Genomic DNA, 17,611 nt, shown 5'->3' on the forward strand with positions numbered 1-17,611 from the left:
TGAGGGTGAGGGGGTGTGAGGGTGAAGGGGTGTGAGGGTGAAGGGGTGTGAGGGTGAGGGGGTGTGAGGGTGTGAGAGTGTGAGGGTGTGTGAGGGTGTGTGAGGGTGTGTGAGGGTGTGTGAGGGTGTGTGAGGGTATGTGAGGGTGTGTGAGGGTATGTGAGGGGTGTGAGGGTGAGGGGGTGTGAGGGTGAGGGGGTGTGAGGGTGAGGGGGTGTGAGGGTGAGGGGTGTGAGGGTGAGGGGTGTGAGGGGGTGTGAGGGTGAAGCAGTGTGAGGGGGTGTGAGGGTGAGGGGGTGAGTGAGGGTGAGGGGTGAGTGAGGGTGAGGGGGTGAGAGGGTGTGAGGGGGTGTGAGGGTGAGAGGGTGTGTGAGGGTGAGTGAGGGTGAGAGGGTGAGTGAGGGTGAGAGAGTGAGTGAGGGGGAGGGTGTGTGAGTGAGGGGGTGTGAGGGTGAGGAGGTGTGTGAGGGGTCAGGGGGGGTGAGGGCAAGTGAGGGGGGTGAGTGTCTCCAATGAATGTCGCTGCTTCGCCTTCTTTGAAAATGTTCAGTGCTGCAAATAGAGCATGCCGCCCTAATTATCACAGCATGAGGCCCCAAAGTGATAATAATCACAGCATGCAGAGAGGCGCCCCACGCTGCTGGAGCACTCAACTGCACATTAATTATAGTTGAGTGCTCCAGCAGCCTGGGGCACCTGTTGACATGCTGTGATAAGTGGGGTCTCATGCTGTGATAATTGATGTTACTTGCGCGCACAAGCTCCAATGAATGTAGCTGATTCGCCTTCTAAAATGTTCAGTGCTGCACGTTTAAATAGAGCATGCCGCCCTAATTATGCAGCCTTTATGACTAATGAAGGCGTGGTGGTGGCACCAGTAATATGCCTGCTCAATTATCACAGCATGCCGAGAGGCGCCCCACGCTGCTGGAGCACTCAACTGTGCATTAATTATAGTTGAGTGCTCCAGCAGCCTTAGGCGCCTGTTGACATGCAGTGATAAGTGGGTCTCATGCTGTGATAATTGTTGCGGCGCCTGAGAAAGTGGAGACTCCTGCTGGGATAATTGGTCTTGTGGCCTCAGGAAGTAGAGTTTCATGCTGGGATAATTGGTCTGGCGGCGCTTGCGGTGCCTGACGTCCAACAAACGTGCACAAGCTGCTCAACCTTGAAGCGCGTTCACAGACCTGGGTCGGCTCGTGCCCAGGTCTGTATCGGGCTCGTTCACAGCTGTTACTCCCTTGACAGGGATGAAGGCGGCTATAAGTCTCGTTGGCGGCAGCGCTTCGCGTTGCAACGCCAGCGAGACCTAAAAAGAGACAATATTTATTCATGGCATCCTGTCTTGCACGCATTTTACTGCTTTTATACTAAAATCAGCATTGCAACTAAAAAGCACATTACTGGTGACCCCGAGTATATTGAGTTGTGAGCCCTTGCATACCTTGCAACTATCTCCCCTTAAAGAGCCTCGGACAGCTTGGCCTTCACTACCACTAAGAGTCAAGTGCTGAAGAGGTAGACCAGTTACTCAAAGTCCATAGTAAGCAAGGCCCCAGGACATCGGGCTCAAAGGGCCACTAACCCCCAGTTGGGCCCAGTAACTCCTGCTTTCTCTGTGGCCCGCTGAAGGGGTTTCTATCAGTGCTTAACTTTTGGATTTTACCTTGCTTCTGTTTTCATGATCCAGAGTATTGGGGATTTCAGTGCTTGATGAAAGAGCACTACCAGAAAACTGTACATTTGCTAATATCCGCAATATCTACTAGCTGTGATATATGTTCTGGTATGGATGAGAAAGCTGGGAAGTTGAAGTATCATCATAATGTTTTTCTGGCACAGTGCACTTGACATGTTTTTCCAGTTGCTCCAGACCGCCGTTTGAGGCGATATAAACTGCATTTGAAAAGGCAAAATGTTTCTATTTGTTATTTGCAGACCACATAATCTACCTTTAGTCTGCAATTACACAGTTTTTCTGATGTTAGGGGGTGTCTTTTCTAAAATGGCTTCAATGCTTCTGTCCAGTTACTCAATAGACGAAATGGAGTTGGGCGCTATATTGACATAAGTAATAATCTATTGTTGAATATGACTGCATAGACCGCAGACCTTAAAAATATTACAGAAAGTAAACTCTTAATGTCACACAAATGACAGGAAACCCTATTACACCAGAGTAAATGGCAAATGTATGCCTTGCATCGAACACTAGTTTGACCAATGAGTCCACATACTCCTGCTTTAGAAGCACCATCAGTTCAATTACTAGTTCTACACTAAATTAAGGGTGCTGGAAAATAGCTCCAATTTGATTCTCCCTTTTAATCACACACCTTCATAATGCACTGGGACATACATGGCCATGCAACAACATATCTAACTCACAAAGTATAATGTACAGCAAGGGAAAAAGTGCGAGCAGTGTTGTTTTTGAATCTCAAGCAATTTACCAAAGTTACTAGTGAAAACGCATCTGTTTCACAAGGCACACTTTCCCCACCCTCAAATGACTGACCATCATACCCACTGCTAGTTACTCAGCTAGCATCTCAAAAAAACAAAGTTAGAGGTCGTGCAACGACAACCAAGCACTCACAATTCTAAGTCTTTCGATTTATGGTTTTGATACTTTTAGTCACTGTCCTAAAATGTTAGAGAGGTAACTGTACTTTGAAAGAAAGTATCTGCAGTAACAAAGACCTGTTAGTGCAAGACTGATATATGCACGACTTTATCAAAAAACAAATGAGTTAACTGAAGTCTTCACTACTAAACACGTTTACTACAGTTTCCACCCTAATAAAACAAACAAAATAAATATGGGACCTTGCAAGTAAAACCAGATAACAGAAAAGTGACAATTGCAATGTTTAGTCTCCCTGTAAGCGGAACTCACAAGTCAAATCACATGCCTCACTCATGTGTGAACTGACATTTGACTTAGTGGACAAAAAGCATTAAATCAAGGATATAAATTAATATATTTAATGACTTTCTACGTGCAAGCTTTTTTTTAACAACCCATGCTAACAAAGTAACTTGTTTGTAACTTTGAATGTATCCATTTCCAAGACGTGTGCTACAGATTAGAGAACATCTCACCAATAATACTAAACTCAACCATCAGTCCATTGAGGACCTTCAATATAATCATGTGGAACATTTTTTTTTAAGAATTGTTTTTTGCAATTTAAGTATTTTTTTTTGTTAACTTTGTTTTTTGAGTTTCAGACAATGAAAAATACATCGTACAAGCGTCTTATAATGCTGCAACCATACAAGGGCCTCCCAATTCCCCCCATTCGCCCTCCAAGCCACTTAATGAAGCAATGGTGCAGACCGCTTGCATAGCGAGTGTCCCGGAATGCCTGACTGGTCAAGTGTCCCTGTTAAGTTCTCCAAACAGAAACTCAGTTTTATGATAGGAACTAAAAACTACCAACACCCTCCCACCCCTCCCGCAACCGGTGTGTCTGAGATAGTCCCAGAGTACATAGAGCGCACTGCGACATAGGTATGCCTATGTCGCAACGGTGTCCTCCGGGTGTGAACAGTATGTGAGTCTTAGAAGGCGGAGGTATTTCGGGCATGTGACTTCATTAAATTCTGTCGATAGGATTGCGATCAACGGCTGCCAAGTAGTAGCGAAAGTGGACAGAGATTGGGTGAGGGAAGCCTGTATGCGCTCCATGCCTGCTATATACCACAATCTATGGAGCCACCTTATGTGAGTCGGTCGTGTCTGTGTGCCCCAGAGCGACAGGATGTTTTGCACTGCCGCCCCTAGTGCTAAACCCATCTGTTTCCCCCGGGTTGATTTCAGAGGGAAAGTAAGTTTGTTGGGTAAGCCCAAGAATGTGTACGCTGGGAATCTAGGGATTTCGGTGTCAAAGTGTTTGTCGATTTCAATAAGAACCTCTGTCCTGTAACCCCCCACCTCCCGGCATCCCCAGAGCAGGTGAGTCAGTATGCCTTCCTCGTCGCATCCCCTCCAGCAAGTAGGACTCCGAGTAGGGTTACCTCTATGCAGACGGACTGACGTTAAATACCAATAGGTGGCAACTTTGATTGCCGCCTCCCTACTCACAGTGTTCTTGGGGGTGTGATTTGCTCTGCAGTATATGGCCTGCCACTCCTGATCAAAAAGAGCCCTACCCAACTCACCCTCCCAGCATTTCTGACCCTCTGAACGCAGTGTAGGGAGCAGCGGGTGGAGCATGCGATAGAGCTCCGAGATCAGTTTCCGATCTGATTCCTTAGTGACTAGCCAGTGTCTAAGTTGAGAGTATTGGTATCTGCTCGGGTTGTGAAGGTCATAGAACTGCTTGAGGTCTGAGAGTTGCATAAACCCTTTGAGATCTAATAAGTGGCCTGCAAATTGGCACGGGGATGTGCACCATTGCGAGAAAGCCAGTCTGTCCATCCCGGGTTCAAAGTCCGGGCAGAGGTGTCATCGGTGAGGGAAACGTAGTAAGCCCCCTCCGACACGCGACTGCACCTCAGACTCTCATAATTGTGCGAGTGATAGGAGATCTATTAAGATATTTCGGCCTGTCCACACGTTTCAGGAAAGGTACTCTCCAAAGAGCAGTCTGGGCCATCGCTCGGTCCTGAAAGAGCCACCTCTTTTCCGATTCAGACCAGCCCCACTCCACTAAGTATCGGAGTTGGGCTGCATGGTAGTATTGTAGAAGGTTAGGGATCCCCAGCCCTCCCTCATCCAGAGTATGATGAGACAGATCCCTGCGCATCCGCGGACGTTTCCCCGCCAAAATGAAGTGTTGGATGGTGTCCTGGAGCTTGCGGAGAGTTCCTAGGGGGGGGCCGACAGGGATGGTTTGGAAGACATATAAGATTTTAGGCAGTATGGACATTTTTATCAATGCAATGCGGCCCAATGAAGACAGCGGATATTGCTGCCATCGACCCAGATCACCCTGGACTTGAGAAGTGAGTCGCGTATAGTTCAAGGAGACCGTCTGCTCCGTGGATGGGGTAAGAGTAATTCCCAAATATGGGATCTCTGGGTAAACTCGAAGGTCCCCAAATTCCCGGGGTATGTTGGCTTGGAAACATTGCTACCCAAGGGAAGAAGCATGGATTTTCCGGTGTTAATTTTAAAGCCCGACACCGTACCAAAGGCCTCCAACTCGCGAAGGAACACGCGCACGGACTGCTTTGGTGTCTCCAGTGCCGCTAGAATATCATCCCCGTACAGACTAAGTGTGTGGTGCGCCCCACCGAAGGAAACCCCCAGGATGTCAGGGTTATCCCGGATTCTCTGGGCAAGAGGTTCTATGAGGAGTGCTAAGAGGAGGGGGGATAAAGGGCACTTCTGCCTTGTTCCTCTCTGAATGTCGAATGGGCGCGATTGCGTACCGTTCACCCGAATCGCTGCCCTCGGCTTAGCATAGCAACTCGCGACCCAGGCCCTGAAACTATCCCCGATGCCAAAGTGTGCCAGCACCTTATCTAGGAACCCCCAGTCCACCCTGTCGAACGCCTTCTAAGCATCAATCGACAGTAGCATGGCATCCGACTTATTACAGTGGGCTTTGTCGATGAGATGAATGAGGCGTTTGGTGTTGTCGCTACATTGGTGGTTCGGGATAAAGCCAGATTGGTCAGGCTCTATGATGCCAGGCAGCCTCAGGCCCAGTCTGGAAGCTAGAACCCCCGTGAACAGTTTTAAATCCAGATTTAGTAAGGAGATAGGTCTGTACGCGGAACATTGGGTAGCATCTTTCCCTGGTTTGGGCAGCACAATGATGTCCGCTTCTAGCATATCCGGTGGGATGGTGCCCGGCCCCCCGAAAAGAATTAAAAAGTCGGGTTAAAATTGGCACTATGAGCGGGCAGAATGATTTGTAGAAACATGCAGAGAAGCCGTCGGGCCCTGGGAATTTCAATGTTTTGAGTCTAGAGATCGCTCCATTGACCTCCTCGATCCTGCTAGGCGCATCCAGAGCTGCTGCCCCCGAGGAGTTAAGGGCCGTGGTTGCCGCTTGGTCAAGATAGACCTCGCCCGTCTTGTCAATGGTTGGGTCCCTGCTATAGAGGGACGCGTAATACTCCCTAAAAGAGTCAGCTATCATGTCATCAGTCGCTACCGTCTCACCCCGGGCATCGTTGATGGTAGCAATCTTGGCCTGCTGAGTGCGGGCCCTGAGTTCGCTCGCCAGGAGGCGCCCTGTTTTGTACCCCCCACATAGTAGGTGTGTTTAAGCCGCAAGGTCGCGAATTCCGCACGGTCCAGGTCCAGGCCTGCAAGTTGTACCCTGGCCGCTTTCAGTTGGCGCCAGTTCCTAGGGGCGCCTGTGCGGCTATGAACCTGTTCAAGTTCTGTGACCTTGTCTGTGAGCATTCCCCTTTGTTCCGCTCGCTCCTTGTTATCCGCAGCGGAAAGCGCTCTCAGTTCCCTCCTCACTACCGCTTTAAGAGCCCCCAGAGCGCGGGGAGAGGTGTGTCAGGCTGATCGTTGGTCGAGAGATAATCGTGATACATTTATTGAGCTGCTGAAGCACCCCTGCCCTATGTAGCAGGGATTCTCGTAACCTCGATTTGCCTTTAGTTGTGCGTGTAGGAGAGACTGAGAGGGAGAGTGACACGGCATCGTGATCAGAGAGTGCGGCAGGGACGATTTCCACTTCGTCCACCAGTGGGTAAAGTTCTGAAGAACTAATAAAATGGTCCAGTCAAGCATACGTATGGTGTACGTGTGAGTAAAATGTGTATTGTGTACTCTTGGGATGGGCTTCCTGCCAAACATCCAGAAGCCCTCTCTGGCTCAGCCAAGCCCTCCCCTCCGGTGTGAGTGCCCCTGTCATATCAAAGCGGTGACCGGACCTATCCTGGTCCGAGTCCATAACAAGATTGAGGTCCCCACCAATGAGAACATGTTTATCCTGAGTCAGTAAGACATCCGACACTGCTCCCTTAAGAAAGGCTTCCTGACCCGTATTAGGAATGTAGAGAGACCCCACAACTAAAGTCATGCCCCCCACCTTGATAGTATGTGCTAGCAGTCTACCCCTGACCTCCGCCACCTTCTCCCTCACGAGCCCCGGAAATGTCTAGCTACCAGTATGGTGACCCCCCATCCCCCTTCTTATCCATGTTAGAGGAATAGTATTGGTGAGGAAAGGCACGGGATCGCATCCTATGCCAGTCTTTAGACAGCAAATGTGTTTCCTGAATGAGACAGATGGAAGCCGCAGAATTTTCTAGGTAGGACAGAATGACTTTACGCTTGATGGGGTTGTTGAGCCCCTTCACGTTAAGGGTAACTATCTTCATGGTAGGGTCCAGAATAGAGTCAGTGTGTCGTAATACAGCGTTGTCCCGAAGTTCCTAGCCTCTACAAGATGCCCTGTCAAGGGCCCCTCCCACATGACACACCCCGCCCGAGCCCTGACCCCCCTTCCCTTCCCCAACTGTCCTCCTCCCGCCTTCCCCGGCCCCTCCCCCCTTCCCCAGCCCTTCCAAACTCCCCAACTCCCCTCCCTAACCCCAACTGGATGCCCGCAACATGCAATCAAAGTCCCATGCCTGTCGTCCCTCCTCGCAGACATGTGGAAAAGGTACCTGTCGGAGCGTGCAATCTCAACGTAGAACGGCTCCCCGCTCCCCCTCCCGGCCAGCTATGAATCGCAATTGGTGTGTCCCTTGCTGAGAATTCAATCAGGTTGTAGGAGAAGTATCTCTGAACACCTCCATCACAGCAGCTTCTCTTTCTTGTGACAGGGTAGCCAAGTCCGGCTACAAGCTCGTCACTGTCGAGGTTCGTCGTCGGCGCACCCTTTGCCACCCGTCATCTCGTGGTTGCTGGGACCGGGATGGTGAACCGCCCTGGTCGGTGTGGGCAAGGCCCAAGAGGTCGCAGGTCTCCTGGAGGGACCTCATCTGATGCAGCACCCCGTTCCACTTAAATATCAGTCTGAAGGGATGGCCCCAGGAGTATGCTACCCCTTTGTCTCTGAAGAAGGTGGTGACCTCCCTGAACGCCTTCCACTTCAGGAGTGTGATGATGGAGAGGCTTGGAATAGGGCCACCGCGTGACCTTGATAATGTAGTGGTTGTTTCAGTCTAGCTTCCCTGAGAATCCTTCCCTTTAGGGGGAAATCCGGCAGAAAAGTGAGGATGTCTGGTGGAGGGGCAGTGCCCCGCCTCGGTGGGCCCACTCTGTGCGCCCTGTCGATCCAAATGTCCAGCTTCGGGCCAGCACCAAGGATGTCCCTGAAAAGACCCTTCAAATAGTGTGCTACGTCTGCTCCTTCTGCGGACGGCGGAACTGTTTCTACGTGATCTGTTTTCAAGGTCCTCTGCATGGGCTTGGAGGTCCACCTGTTGCTCCTTGAGACAGATCAGTTCTTGTTGCAGTTGTTCCACCTCTGCGCTCCGGGTTTGATCATTATCCTCAAGAACAGCCACATGTTCCCCCAGACCGTCCACGTCACTCCGCATCTCCCTCACCTCTCCCGCCACCTCCTATATGAGAGTGTGGAAGTCCTCCCTGAGTTAGTTGAAGAGCGTTTCCAGGAACGTAAGGGTGATCGGTGCCTCCCCGCCTGCGTTGTCCGGTTGTGGCTTGGATGGGGTTGGAGACGGAGGGCCTTTGTCTCCTATGTTGGGACCCTTGACAAGCATATCTGTGAGGGTGCGTTCTCCTTTTTTTGCGCGTCGAGGCCATGATTTCCTCTCCACCCCCTGCAGCCCACGCGCGAGTCCCCGTTCTTGGGCTGTGAGCGTCGCTCCAGTGCCAGGCCCACGGCGCTCATCGAGAGGTGCTCACCTCATGCACCCACCCGCCGCGGGGCTCCACCAGCATCGGTGCTGCGGCTATGATGAAGGCCAATGTCCAGGCCTGTGCGCGGCGGCACCTCCAATTTCTGCGTTAGGCCCTCGGCCCCCACCCCTCCGGCTCCCCACTAGTCCGTAGGCGGATTGCTCTCCCTAGGAGTTGGTAAAATCCCCAGGCGGGGGGACGGTGGTCACCTCAGGCTGCGTGGTAGCGGGCCCCCAGATGGTGTTTCCAGCCACCGATACAGGGCCTGGTCACAAGTCTGCCTCTCTCTGCCAAGTCCTCCCAACATCCAGACCCTGACTGGCTCGGCAATAGGTCTGGTGCTGGGCCCACTGGCAAAGGCCCCCCCCTCGCCGCTCACCAGCTGCTAATTCCGCTGCACAGGAAGCCTTGTGATGCTAGATCCGCATCCCCCGCCTCGAGTCTCCCGCCGTCGGAACTGGTGACAAGGCCGCAGCGATGGGATGCCTCCCAGGCTGCAGGAGGCCCCCTCAGGCGAAAGGTGGTCCGATGTGTCCCAGCAAGGCGGGGAGGGACAGCCGGCTCTCCTGCTGATGAGGCACGGGTCCCGCATTGGCCTCAGAGCCGGATCCCCACCAGTGGCGCCATTTCTCTGACCTTGCACCCGACCTTGGCGCCACAATCCTCCGTAAGGCACCGCATCGGTCAGCACATCCCTCCGTGCTGCGTCCTTGGTGTTGCCCCGCTGGAACTCCTCGGGTCCCAGGAGGCTCCTGTCTGCGCCCCCGTTTGATGGCGACTCCCGGTGCTAGGCGAGGCCCCGCAGTTCCGGCCTTGATTTTTGGTTGGGCCGCCCCGGGACCCAGGCGGCCCCCTCCAGCGTCCGTGAGGGGTCACCACCGCCCAGGCAAAGGAGGTCCTTGCCCGTCCCCAGCCAGCAGAGCGCGGGACAGGGCAGAGCAGAGTAGGGTGACGATGCTAGTGCAGAAGGCCTCTGCTCGCTGGTATCCGCCACTACACAGCCGCCATTACGGGACACCCGGCCTCTTGTATAAAGTTGAATAAGCTGACGGGCGGCTCCTCGAAAAATCTTTCAAAGGCAGCCTCCCACCTCCTCTGCCATTATGGTTCTGGGGGACACTTTGAGCCCAGTTTGGCCGGAGCGAGGAGCCTCCTAGAGACACGTCCGCCTAGGTCGCCATCTTGGCCACCCCCAGAGCAGAACTTTTAATGTCCGAACAAGCGACTCACTCAAAAAAAAAACTCCAATAAAAATTCCTGCTGCACACCTCCCTCAACATAAAGCAAACATACGTTGTCCGCAGGTAACACATAGGACCAAAGCTAAACTGCACCCTCGGGGCGTGGCTTGAGCTCAGATGAGGATGGCGGCAAGCTGATACGGCTCCGGACTGACTTCAAGGGAGCTGATTAAAAGTGACCGATGGAGGGGCTCCATGGAAGGTTTTGAACACAGAATTGAACGAAGGAACTTTCACTGAGTCTGCAGCTACTTTTCCTATACTGCGGTAAGCCCACATTCTTACTGAACTGTATTCCAGATATGCGGCGCGCTTTGCGAGGAGCCCGCAACCGCCATCTTGTGCTCTCCATAACGTTCACCTCATGGAGAATTCACCACTTCAGAGAAATGCCACGTTTTTTTAAACGCTTCAGTTTTTACAGAAAGGGCACCTTTATGTCTTAGCCCTAAATACATATTCCTCCTATTTTCCACTCTTATATACAGCGCATTCGAGGAATGCACTTTGACAGCTCGTCTGCAGTTTATTTCATGTAGCTGTATTCTCTTCATATTGTGCTATTGAGAAAAGAATGTGTACTACACAGAACAACTTCTGTTCTGCATTAACTATTCATTTCAGCTTTTAGAAATGTGTTCTGGCATGTTAGTGAAGTTTTCTAACTGATTTGGTACTGCCATCTTGTGGTTCTTTCAAGTATTTACCTACTGCTGCAATTTTCTTCTCAGGAATGCTATTTTTTCAAGTTAATTACTTATTTTTGAATAATTTCGAAGAGGATTTCTCTTACAATTTATTGCTTATGTCATAACAAACTCATCTCCGCGTTATTTCTTTCACCTGGTGGCATACAATAACTGTATTCACAATTGCTGGAAGATATTTTATAATTTGGCCAATAATTTATACTCCGTGTTTTCTATTTTTGCTGTGGTCATTCTGGAATATCTGCGCTTTCCATTAGGTTCTTTCAACATGTTCCTCTACAAATACTTGCCTGCCTTTTTTCTCTCATGTCTATGGGGATGACCAGAGGGGGACGAAGCAACATTTCGCCCAGTTTGTCTACCTCCCGCTCAAAATTTACTACGTTGCCTATCTCCAACCCCTTTTCTATCCTACAAGACGACATGGATCCCACGCAAAAAAAATGCCTCATCTCTCCGTAGCTTCATCTCCCATGTCTTCTCCTATACCTGTTTCTGGACCTCCTTCCTCTCAAGTTAATATTAAGACTACATCTAAAGCAAATACTTCAACGTCACTATCCTCCATCAAAAGAGTCAAAAAGGATCCTCCTACTCCTACTATTTCTCCTCCTCCTTCGTCAATTGAACTGCTTCTGGATGAAATACGTGCTCTTAAACCATATATGGAAGAAACAAATATTCGTCTACAAAGGTTGGAGGATAATTGGTTCTCGCTTCAAACTAAACTTACTTCTATGGAAGGTCAAATCGAGTCGTTGCAGGTCTCTTCACAACAAATCTCCCCTATGAAAGCTGAAATATTACAACTTCAAAAGCAGTTTGAAACCTCGAAAATCTAAGTATCCGTAATAATATACGTATTTATGTATTATCCGAAGGTTTGGAGGGATCCAACCCTATAGCCTACTTCCAATCTTTCATTCCACAATTGCTTGATATTCCAGCTTCTCCCCTTTTGAATATACAAAGAGCTCACAGATTAGGTCACCCTCCCTCTGCTTCTTCATCTCAGTTTAAACCAAGAGGTTTCTTGGAATATACTGACTTATTGAAAGTTTTGCAGGCAGTCAAAATCAAGCGTCGCATCTCCTGGCAAGGTTCACAACTATTTTTCTCACAGGATTATGCCAAAACCACTGCAGATAAAAGGAAAAGCTTTCTTGCCATGCGACCAGCGCTATGAGAGTTAAATGGCAGATTTGGTTTGATACATCCTTGCTTGTTCAAAGTAACGTATAAAAATAAAACAAACACATATGAAGATCCAGCTCTACTAGGAATCTATGGATTTTGCAGGAACTTCCTCCTCCTGAGAACTTTATTATTTTTTCAGTGTCAAGAATTAGTCATGTATTTTTCTTATGTCTTCCATGTCCTGGATAATTGAATAAATTTTCGCCTTTTTCCATGTCTTCCGTTTCAGGTGTCGTTTTCCCTCTTGTTTTTGTCCTCCGTCTGTTCTTTATCGTCTAAATTATTTCATGTTTTTCCTAAACACGTTTTTCATCATTTTGATGCTATATTTGTAATTACATATTTATTTCACGTTTTCCTTGTTTATGACAAATAAGCTAACTTTCTCTTCCCCCCCATGTCCTTCCTTTTAGGTGTTATCTCCCTCCAGTTATTTATCCTCCATTGTTTAATATTGTCTAGAATATTTCCTTCCTCGTGGTCTCCCCCGGAGGTGTTAAAGCTGGTTAGTCTTTTCGTCCTGTTGCCTCAACGCCCTCCACCCATGCTTGAGTCACTGGTATGTTTTGATGTTCTTGTCCTACCTTTTTCCTACATTTTCCCTTCCTCTTCCTTCTTACTTGTTCCCCTTTCCTTTTTTCTTTGTCTGGTATTTTCTCAACACCACTCTTTCTTCTCTTATATCCTAATTCAATATTTCGCTCATTGCCATTTTCTCTTCTTCCTTTATGCTTCAATTAAAAAACTGATTATTGCTCCTTTCTCTTTAAGTATTACGTTGTTTATTGCATTTGTATTTATGCTGTAATATTGTAAATGTTCTATTTTACGGTTGAATAATGACTTTACGTGTTATTTCTTGGAACGTTAAAGGTGTGGGTACACCCATTAAAAGGCAAAGGATACTCTCCCATTTATCCCATCTTAAATCAGATATTGTTTTTCTTCAAGAATCCCATTTAATTATTTCAGAAGTTCTTAAGCTTAAGAGATAATGGGTAGGACATGTTTTCTCTTCCCCAGGCACTAGTAAATGAAATGGTACCGTAATTCTTATTCATAAAAGACTTAACGTTTCTTTTCTTTCGCAAGACTTAGATGATGATGGTTGATGGTTACTTATTTACCTCAAAATGAATGATATACCTATTACTTTATTTAACATATACGCACCTACTAGGCCAGATAACACTTTCTGGCCACACATTTCCTCTCTTTTGATGTCTATTGATACTCCATATATAATTTTCGGTGGAGATTGTAATCAAATTGTTGACCCTTACATTGATCGCACATCTAAAGCACCTTTTATTCCTTCACCAATGCACCAGCAATTCACCAATCTCATTGCTCATAGATCCCTCGTTGACTCTTGGAGACTCTGCCACCCACAACTTCGTGAATATACTTTCTTCTCCCCCACTCACCTTTCACAATCACAAATAGATTATCTTATTTATCACAAAAGCACTAACTCAATCTATCTTACATGCACACATTGGATCCATTCTGATCTCTGATCACGCTCCTGTAATATTAGACCTAGAATCACTTCCCATCACTCCTTCTCGAAAGAGATGGCGTTTTAATACTTCCTTATTAGCTGCTCAAACTTTCACTTCCTCCTTTGAAGAGTTCATTACTGAATTTTTTTAACATAATTTACTTTCTGTTTTATCATTTTCTATTGTTTGGGACTCTTTTAAAGCTTCTGCCAGGGACTTTATTATTTCTTATGTTGCTAAAAAGAAACGCCAAAATTCTCATAAAGCAAATGAAATTCTTAAATCCATTAAATTACCTGAATCCCTTGATACATTCACTAATTCTTTAGATGATCTTAATAATCTAATCAAAGAAAAATGTAAATATAATACATTATCCACGGAAAATGCTTCTGCCTACCTTCTTAGGGGTAGTGCTCGGTACTATGGTAGTCAAAATAAAGCGGGAAAGCTTCTTGCCTCATATCTCAAAATTAGAAAGGACCGCTCCAATATTGACTATGTATTAAATTCTGCCTCTACCCCAGTCACTAAACATCTTGATATTTTAGATGAGTTCCGAAAATAGTATACTTCCCTGTATACTCCTGAATCTACTCCAGATTCCCTGGATATACAAAGTTGCTTCCATACAAAAACAATGTTTCACAGATGTTAATTTCTCTTCACTGGAACACGATATCTCTATAAATGATATTTTTCAAGCCCTAAAACTTCTAAATACAGGTATCCCAGATGGATTCCCTGTGGAATTCTACTCCAATTTTTCTAAAGCCCTTCTTCCCTATCTCCTCTCTTTGTTTTCTTACTTTCTCTCCTCTATTGCTCCCTCCAGCATTTTCAAGATGCTCTTATTTTCCCAATCCCTAAAGATGGGAAAGGCCTTCATTTCTGTAAAAATTATAGACCGATATCTTTAGTTAATTCTGATTATAACTTTTTTGGTAAAATTCTTGCCCTCTCGTTAGAGCCTGCCTTGCAATCTATTATTTGTAAAGAACAATCTGGCTTTATTAAAGTGGAATATCTCGGACAATACCCGAAACATCTTTAATATATTACATAAAGCTAACAAATATCCCCATTCCTTGCAGCCATCTCTTTGGATGCTGAGAAAGCTTTTGACTGAATGGATTGGTCTTTTATTTTTTATATATTATCCTGGTTCGGTTTTGGTCCCAAATTCATTTCTTATATTTCTTTATTATACACTTCACCCAAAGCTACTATTTTTACTAATGGTTCGTTCTCTGACTCCTTTATATTACAAAGAGGTGTTCGCCAAGGCTGTCCCCTTTCCCCTCTACTTTTTATTCTAGTTTTAGAACCATTTCTAGCTAAAATCAAACAATACTCTGAAATACATGGTATCCAACATGATAACCTTCATATTAAAATGAGTGTCTATGCAGATGACATTCTCTTGTTTTTATCTAAACCACAACTCTCCGTTCCAGCCTTTATAGCAGAAGCTTTCTCTTTACTTTGTGGTACAAATTAAATCACGATAAATGTGAAATTTTACCATTGAATATCTTTTGTTTTTTAAGATTTTCTCTCTACTCATTTTTCATAGAGTCCCCAACAAATTAAATATTTAGGTCTTCTATTAGCTCCTTCTATTAAGAAAACGCTTTACCTAAATTTGACCAGTCTCTTCTCTACTCTTTTACGTCTACTGCTAAATGGCATCCTTTATACTTATCCTGGTGGAGCAGACTCAATACCATTAAAATGATGCTGGCTCCCATTATTTTTTACATGATTTCAGCTATCCCTCTACATCTTCCGACATATTTTTTCAAAAAAATTAATTCTATTCTGTTAGTATTTTTATGGAAAAAGAAAAAAACACGCGTGTCTTTAATCAAGCTAAAATGCCCCAAATCTCAGGGGGGAGGGTTGATTTGCCAGATTTTCAACTTTATCATAATGCCTTCCTTCTTAAGCAACTCTCTAAATCATTAAAGGATTCTACTCCCAATCCCTCTCCATTATGGAAGGACTTAGCACACTCCTTTCTATCCCCTTTTTCCCTTGATGAATCCCTCACTTTCACCCATAATTCTCATACTCTATCTAGTACATAATACTACTCAAAAACGTTTTCATTCCTTTATGCTATCACACTTCTCAGATAAGGACGCATTTCTTAATTCATCAATATGGCATAATAAATTCCTTAAAATGAACTATAAACCCATTTTTTGAAAGACTTGGCGAGACAGAGGTTTACTTTGGATTCATCAGTTATACTCAAAAGATTCTTTCCTTACCTTCTCTGATGCACAATCACTTTATCATTTACCAAAATCTTTCTCTATCAAATTTAATTTGTCTATCAAACATTTAAAAGATTCTTTTATTCTCTACACCACACTCTTTATTACCTCATCGCAACATTCTTCCCATTTTAAATGGCCAAGCTAGTGCATCACCCATTTACAAATTCCTTACTACACTTACTGTACACAGATCTAAGACCCACACGGAGCTCCAATGGGAATCTGAGTTCCACTCCTCATGGCCTATTATTTCTTGGGATAAATTATGTTTGAAACTTCGCAAAACCGCAAGATCAGCCAGCATGACTCAAACACTTTTGTTTATATATAATTGACTCCTGTTTTCATATGCTCTTTTTATGTCCCTTTATTCATCAATTTTGGTTGAAAGTATGGTCTCAAATTAATACCATTTGCCATACCTGTTTCCCTTTCTCCCCTGAAGCTGTATTTCTAGGCTCATTATTTGATAATTGGCAAACCCTTTCTCAAAACATGCACATTGTGGATTTATTGATTGCTATTGCTTTCAAGCAAATAACAAAAAATTGGAATCAGTCCACACAACTTTCCTTCCCATCTTGGTGATACAGTGCATGTTATAACCATCGATTAGATCGTGCCTATGTTTCTCCTCTGTCCCTACTCCTGAAAAGAGAACGCATGTGGTCTCCTGTAGACATTTCTGCACAAAGATCTGCCCGTCATCACCCTTCATGAGAAGAGGTCCCCAAACCACCATGAATTGTTTATAAGGATATATTATTGTTTTATATTTATAATTATATATTCTCTCTTTGTCTTTCACTTTAAATTGATATCATACTTCTGATTTACAGCAATTTCCTCCTTTTCTTGTTTGATGCCTTTTAAAGTATATTAAACTTTTTTACCTTCATATATATTTAGTTAATTATACTAGTGTTTCCTTTGCACTTGTTTCCCCTTCCCTCCCTCCCACTCCACCTTTCTCTTTCTCTTATACATTTTATAATAACAGTTCTATATGCAACTATTTTTGATTCACTACTTCTTGTTTTTCGCATTGTGTAAGTTTGAATTCAATTAATCTTTTTAATTGTAATTCGATATCTATTTGATTGCTTGTATTTGGTTGCAATTTTTTCAAAATAAAATGTATGATGACACTAAACTGCACCCATGTGACCTTTCTAGCCTGGCCCCATTTTTTGACTTGCACACATAGCCTGAAGATGTGGATGATTTAAGTGCTTGTCCAAAATTGATGGTAACCGGGGGTTGTAATCTGTTCTTTAGAGCATAGCAGGGAGATGGTTAGCCATATTAGCACTTGCACAGGTAAAAGAAAGTGGGGCTGAAGGTAGAGATTGCTACTATCCAAGTGGAGCTCAAGGGCATTCTCTACTTGTTTACGATGGTTGTAACCTCAGCCGTGCCAGCCGTGCTGGGACTACGTAAATTAAGAAGCAGTTCAACTTGCCTAAATGCCGATTTAATTTCACTTTGACACCAAGGAGAAGTTGTATGGAATAAGGCTTAATAACAACCAATCAACACTTTCAAAATCCATACACTATCAGTACTGTTGCAAACAGTAAAGCAGACCAAAGATGAGTGCCAAGACAACAGCTCCCCTCTATTTTGCAAGTGGCAAGATGTTTTTGCTGTGCTAGACTAATTGCAAAAATAAAATCTTCCAAAGGCGTGTTTCTCAACCTAGCCTGGAGGAGGAAGTTGCAAATGCACATCAACACTACTCACAGCCTGCAAATAAGACTGCAAAGAGTTTAAATTAACACCACAGGTACATGTCCTAACCATGGCACAGATGGCTGGTCGGAGCCACGAGGTTTGTTACTGAGGGCCAGATGTAGGTACCCGATTCTAAAATACCGAATTTTAC

General features: G+C 45.6%; 1 protein-coding gene across 1 annotated transcript in view; it reads left to right on the forward strand.

The window, feature by feature from the left end:
• Nucleotides 1-10,164: 10,164 nt before the first annotated feature.
• RBBP4 (RB binding protein 4, chromatin remodeling factor) overlaps nt 10,165-17,611 on the forward strand; it is a 218,478-nt gene continuing 211,031 nt past the window's right edge. The window contains exon 1 of the mRNA XM_078680737.1: nt 10,165-10,296. The gene's annotated coding sequence lies outside the window, so the exon portion shown is untranslated. The remainder of the gene's footprint in view (nt 10,297-17,611) is intronic.

This window comes from Lissotriton helveticus, chromosome 3_1 (assembly GCF_964261635.1).
Source record: "Lissotriton helveticus chromosome 3_1, aLisHel1.1, whole genome shotgun sequence".
NCBI classification, from domain to species: domain Eukaryota; kingdom Metazoa; phylum Chordata; class Amphibia; order Caudata; family Salamandridae; genus Lissotriton; species Lissotriton helveticus.